The sequence below is a fragment of the Physeter macrocephalus genome, chromosome 20, assembly GCF_002837175.3.
Source record: "Physeter macrocephalus isolate SW-GA chromosome 20, ASM283717v5, whole genome shotgun sequence".
Taxonomy (NCBI): Eukaryota; Metazoa; Chordata; class Mammalia; order Artiodactyla; family Physeteridae; genus Physeter; species Physeter macrocephalus.
In genome coordinates, this window is record NC_041233.1 from 13,599,256 (window position 1) to 13,606,082 (window position 6,827).

General features: G+C 45.2%; 1 pseudogene; it reads right to left on the reverse strand.

Annotated features, from left to right (window-relative positions):
• Positions 1–3,327: 3,327 nt before the first annotated feature.
• Positions 3,328–6,827, reverse strand: part of LOC102987602 (ferritin light chain-like) — a 4,837-nt pseudogene continuing 1,337 nt past the window's right edge.

Here is a 6,827-nt window from a genome sequence, read left to right on the forward strand (position 1 = left end):
CAGGGGAGTCCTGACTCTCCTTATTTTCACATCGACTGTTTTATAATTTGAAATATTTTTATCTTCTGAGGCAATCTCACCTGAGCACTCATTAAATGGGGGTGACAATGCTAGGGCTGAAAAATAGGCTGAAAATTTGGCATTTTGGAATAACTTCAGATTGGCTTTAATGTCATGAAGGCCAAACAAACTTCCCATGGCACATTTTAGAGCAAGGACCCTGTAAAATGTTAGTGGTAATCTTGAGAGAATAAAAAGCAGCATGAAAGCAAAAATGTACAATAGTTGTGGATTTTGAGGAAGCATCTCCCATTAACTTCTGTGGGAAAATCAGTATTGAGTTATGCACATTCTTCAAGAATATATCCTCTGTCTAAAATCCGGTATATGATTTTCATATAAACTATTGTTAGGAAACAATTCTGGGACAAGCATGGGTTTAATGATTCTGTAAATGTTTGTTCTTCCAATGAGTATTTATTGAAAACGTTTTATGAGCCAAATAACTAGGTCGTCAGGACAGCGTTCAACTCGTCTTCGTGGACTTTACAACCCCTTGTTGGGAAGACAGATTATAAGCAAGTAAATAAATGTAAAGGGATGTTCCTGTCTCTTTTGACTTCCACCAGTAAGGTAGTTGTCAGAGTAGTTATCAGAATTCCATACCTGATATGCAGATTTACAAGGAAATGGCTCTAAGAACCGGTCCTACAAGTCAGGCCCAGGATAAAGCTACACCATTTCCAGGGCCCAGTGCAAAGTGAAAGTATTAAATTCCAGACAGCAACAACAGAGTGTTAAGCCAGGCCCGAGGCCCTTCCAAGCGTGGAGGCCCGTGTGACTGCACAGGTCACATGCCTGTGAAGCTGACCCTGCTTAGATCCTTTAGCCAAAAAAAAAAAGCAAAGTGAAAAAGCTTAGAGTAGAGAAGAGAGATTTGGGGGATGGTGATCTTTGGAGAGCTGGGCTACGCTTGGGAATGCTACCGTCTAACTAACCTAAGTCTAGTGGCGAGGAGCGGTTCACAGGGACCCTTGAAGAGCTCTGAAACGTGTTTCCTGCCATGGTGAGACACAGAACCAGTGCCCGCCGGAGGGGCCTGAGAAGCTAACACTGAAGACTTACCGGGAGCGTTAGCTCCTACCCACGATATCCGCAGGACAGTCAGGAGGATGCCCCTGGGATGGGACCAAACCGCATGGCTAGAGCTCGCAGTGTCAAGGGTTGTTTGCCTAATCGGATTGGGTTCAAGGGAGAGAGAGCTGCAAGGGGTTTCTCGGGCCAGTCTGCATTCGCCAAATGGCATCAAGCTCTGCCTCCAATCAAAGATAATGGAGTCTCTTCCTGCCATTTAGAACAGCCACTCAGACTCACACTCCTCCAGGCCCCTTTGTAAAGTTAAGGTAACTGTCAATAGCAATATACAGCGGCCCCGTGTACCCATTACCCCGTGTCATTATTATTACATTTGAAACCCGAAGCATATCTCTTTTCTGTCCACATCTCCCTTTTTTTTTCAAAAAGATGTATTTCCTTACACTTTTTCAACTTTTCTTTATACTTTTACAACATATCTATCTATCTTCATCATCATCATCATCATATTGCATGCTTTTATGCTTTATATAAATATTAAAGATTCTGACATTTATTTATTTTGTTTGGCTTTGTTAGATTCATCCATGTTGATAAATGTAGCTATAGTTCATTTGCTTTTACTACAGCATTCCATTGTATGACTCTACTATAATTTATTCATCTCTTCTCCTATTAATAGACACTTGTTTCTCCTGTTTTGCTGTTATGAACAGCGCTGCTGTAAGTTTTATTATATATGTCTCCATCTGTTCGTGTGCAAGGGCTTTTTTTGTAGGGGGGTACAGACCCATTCCGTGTCCTTCCCCTGCTCTGTTCTGTATCTCAGGGACCTGACCCCCATAGGTTGCATCTCCCAGATTCCCGTGTCCCCTGGCTTGCTTCTGGGCTTAGCCAATGGGAGGCGCTGGCCGGAGAGAGAAGTCAGAGTGCGTATCTGCCTCTTGCTCAGATGATGTCGTTTCTGCACCTCCGGCTCCCATCCCACAGGTCCACCCTGGTTCTAGCTTCTGCCCAGAGACCCCAACTAACTCCTGGTCTTCTGTAGCCTCAGTCTTTTGTCTCAATAGACTGAGATGGGAGTGAGTTCCTGAAATGGCTGGTCCCTGGTCGCCTCACTGTTTGCTGTTTGACTTCTCAGCTCTTTCAGTCCACAGGTCACCAATTCCTTTGATTAAATTCCTTCTGCTTCAAGACCTGGAATGGATTTTCTTTTCCAGTTACATCCTAATATATAGGTTGTGCATATCTTCAACTCCAAGTTGCTCTCCAAAGTGGGTACACCTACTTACGCTTCTAGCCACAGTGTATGTGTTCCCATTGTTTTAATAAGCAATATTAAGAATTGTCAGGGCTTCCCTGGTGACGCAGTGGTTAAGAATCCTCCTGCCAATGCTGGGGACACAGGTTCGAGCCCTGGTCCGGGAAGATCCCACATGCCACAGAGCAACTAAGCCCATGCGCCACAACTACTGAATCCTGCGCTCTAGAGCCCGCGAGCCACAACTACTGAGCCCTTGTGCCACAACTACGGAAGCCCACGCGCCTAGAGCCGTGCTCTGAAACAAGCCACCGGCAATGAGAAGCCTGCGCACCGCAACTAGAGAAAGTCCGCGTGCAGCAATGAAGACCCAACGCAGCCATAAATAAATTAATTAATTAAAAAGATTGTCGACTTTTACAATTTTGCTAATCTAATTAAACAATATTTCACTGAAGTTTTAGTTTTCTTTCCTTGAGACTGAGGGTCTTTCTATATATTATTGACCATCCAGGTTTTCCTTTGGTAAATTGCTTGCTTGCCTTTTAGAAATAAAACTTTATTTGCATACAACATGATCATCAACATAGATAATCCTATGGAATCTACAGAAAAAGCTAGAACTAATAAATGAGTTTTATAAGACTACAGAATATAAGATCAGTATGAAAAATATATTGCATTTCTGCATACTAGCAACCATTTTTCAGAAAAATTTGTTGGTTCCTTAAAAAGGGAAATATACCACAAAGTATGACCGAGCCATTCCACCTCTAACTACCTAAGAGGTATAAAATTGTTTGCCTGTTTTTTTTTTTCTGCAAAAAAGCTTTATTGTTTCCACTTGTTCCAAGGCTTGGGAGAGGGCTCCAGGGTAGTTAAAAAGCTGCCTACTGGCTGCAGAGAAGGGCTTCAGGTAGAAGCCCTGACACCAGAGGGCCCCTCAAAGGTCGCTGGCCTTTGGTCGGCTCCTAGTGGTACTTGAGGGTGAGCCTTTCGAAGAGATAATCGCCCAGCCCAGCCTGGCACCAGCCAGCCTGCGGTGGTTGGTCAGGTGTTCGCCCATGTTCTTGATGAGTTTCACCTGCTCATCTAGGACGCGGGCTCTCCTGGAGGTCACACAGGTGGGAGTCTGCGCAGGCAGAAGCCAGGGCATGCAGGTCCAAAATGGCCTGGCTCAGGCTCTTCTCCATGAGCATGGCGGCTTCCATAGCGTCCTGGGTTTTACCCCACTCATCTTGGGGCGCCTTCTGCATGTCTGGAAGAGGGCGCCGCCACTGCGCTGGTTTTGCATTTTCAAGAGACACTGGGAGCCTTCCCGCTTCTCGTTGGCCGATTTGCGGAAAAAGTGGCCCATGCCCTCCAGAGCCACATCCTTGCGGTGGAAATACAAGCCCTGAGAGAGGTAGGTGTAGGAGGTCCGCAGATGCAGGTTACCAGGCGGTGGACAATGGCCTCCACCTCGGTGGAATCATTCTGACCAATTTGGGAGCTCACGGTTGGTTGGTAATAAGGAGTTAAGCTCAAAAAAGGGTGTTGGCTGGTCCCGAGGCCGAGGATCCTGAACTGCTGATTCTGAGGGTTGCGGCTGGGAAAAACGTGGGAGGGTATTCGGAGGCTGGAGCGAGGGGCGTCCCTGGGTTTGTGGCCTCCAAACGCTGTTGCAGCAACAGAGATCCATGGGGCCACGGAGCGTACTGCTTGTTTGCCTATTTTTTGATTGTTTGGTTCTTACTGATTTATAGGAGTTACCTATGTTCTACATACTAATTCTTTGTTGGTTATACGTGTGGTAAATACCTTCTCCCATTCCTTGTCTTGCCATTTTTTTTCAGTAGTATGTTCTCACGGACAGACGTTTCTAATTTTAATGTAGTTTTCACAAAGTTTTCATGTTTCCCTGAGTTTCACGGAACACTGGGGATCAGATGAGGGCCACCAGATGTGACCAGCCTACCGGTATTGACAAAATTCTGCAACCCACATCCCCTCGACAGAGCATGTGCAGAACGCCGCTTGCAGTTGGCTAGTCAGGAAGCCTAGTCAGCGTTTCCCATTAGAGTGCATGGACCCCCGAGAGGAAGTCTGAGGCTCTGTTTGCTGCAGATCCTTCCTACCCGGGAGCATGGAGGTGGCCTGGCTGCCCTGGGGACACCTCCCAGGCTTTTCTAGCCCAATTGTATCTCAGACTCAGCTGAACGCAAGCCTGTAAAGGGAACGTGTTTTTTTTTTTTTTGTTTATTTTTTAATTTGTACTGAGCCTGGCTTGGAAAGTGTATTGAACAGGGTGAGTCCCTGAAACATAGCCAGCTATGTTCAATGTGTCCACCTGGTAACCAAGAGCCATGCTGGGTTGGAGCAGAGAACGTAGGCGGTGTGCAGCCGGGGCCTCGCGCTGCCACAGGAAGCAGAGAAATCCTAAGCACGACTACACAGCAGGCTGAGGAGAGCGAGCCCAGGACCAGCCTGGCGCCTCCACGCCGCCCAGGCCCGCACATCCATCTCTCCGCTGGTGACAGCAGCCTGTAGCACAGACCCACTATGAGGCCTGACTCCCCAGAACAAAGGTCAGGAGCTCTTATAACATGTGCATTTTAGGCTAGTTATTACTTGCACATGATATTTTAAAAATTCAAACAGTATAACGAAAAGTACACAAAGTCCTGGTTCTTTCTTGTCCTCATCATCTGGGTTCCCACCTCTCATTCCGCCCTGATATTTTCTTTATGCAAGTAAATATGAATGTATATTGTTATACCTCTCTGTTTTTACCCCAAAATAGCATATACAGACAGATTAGTCCTGGTGTCCTAACCACTGGACCGCCAGGGAATTCCCTCCTTATCTTTCTTTTTTTGCGGTACGCGGGCCTCTCACTGCTGTGGCCTCTCCCGTCACGGAGCACAGGTTCCGGACGCGCAGGCTCAGCGGCCATGGATCATGGGCCCAGCAGCTCCGCGGCATGTGGGATCTTCCCGGACTGGGGCACGAACCCGCGTCCCCTGCATCGGCAGGCGGACTCTCAACCACTGCGCCACCAGGGAAGCCCTCCTCCTTATCTTATCGTTTGTAAATTTTCTTTCAAAAGTCTGTGGTCACCCACCAGTCCAAGACAGATGTAAGTCAGGTATAAAAGGGTGATTTTTTTTTTCTTTTTAAATACTTCAGAATCAGAAAAAAAGTTGTGTGATGTGTTTATTAAAGAAAATTTGGAAAATAGAGAAAAGCACAAAGAAGAAAATAAAATTTAAGAGTAATTCTCCTAGCAGAAATATTCCAGTGATAACCATTATGGTATTTAGGATACAATATTTTATAATGGGTATATTGCATGTCCCAATAAAACACATATACAATTAACATATATTTTAAACTGTAAAATGGAAACATATTAATCAATGCTTGTTTATTTACCATAAAATCACAAGCGTTTGATATTTCCAATTCATTGGTGACAATAATGTGATGTGTTGATGTATGGATTAGCTTGCTCTCTCTATATATATATGTATATTTAAATTTTTTTCTATGTATATATATATTCTATATATGTGTTATTTTTAACAGGAGTCTTAAGTAGAGGCACATATTGATTTTTTGCCTAGTATAAAGAATTGCATCACCTCTCTATTCAGTTCAAGGTGTTTCAACACGTATTTATTCTCTACTTTAATTATAGTAGTAATTCCTTACATTTGTATACAGTACCACAGTTTGCAAAAGTCTTCTTTGCTCTTTTGAACAGCCCGTTGAGTGAGGTAGTACTATTCTTATTGACTGGATAAGGAAACTGAGGATCACAGAGGTTAAGTGTCTTGTCTAAGGCCATCTAGCTAGTTGGGTAGAAGACTTGTAGGTTTGGATCTCAAGTCTAGTTCTCATTCCACCAGACCATGGTGGGGACAGAAGAAAGAAGAAACACCCTATGTTCCCAGACCTGTTTAGGTTTACAATGTAGTTGATGAGACGAGTCACAAAACCATTAGACACCCAGAGAAGAAAACACTTGGCCTAACAGAGGCAATAGGGAGAAGTGATGGAAACTGACTAAATGAAGGATGATGCATAGGCCCTGATGAAGGTGATCATATTTGCCTTACTTGGTCTTCTTCTGGCCTCTGTGGTACCCACCTAGACCTCAAAGGCCTTTGAAAAAAAGTCCTGATGAGAAATTGGAAAGAACTTTAGCTGATTTCTGGTCCTGGGAATTCCAGACTGTAGGCCAGGCAGAAGATGTGCCTCCAGCACAAATCTCCAGCAATGGAGATTTTTCATTGACAAGTGAGAATTACGCCTTAAATATTGTGTTTCTCCCATAGCTTAAAAATGTTTGTCATGGGCTTCCCTGGTGGCGCAGTGGTTGAGAGTCCGCCTGCCGATGCAGGGGACGCGGGTTCGTGCCCCGGTCCGGGAAGATCCCACATGCCGTGGAGCGGCTGGGCCCGTGAGCCATGGCCGCTGAGCCTGTGCA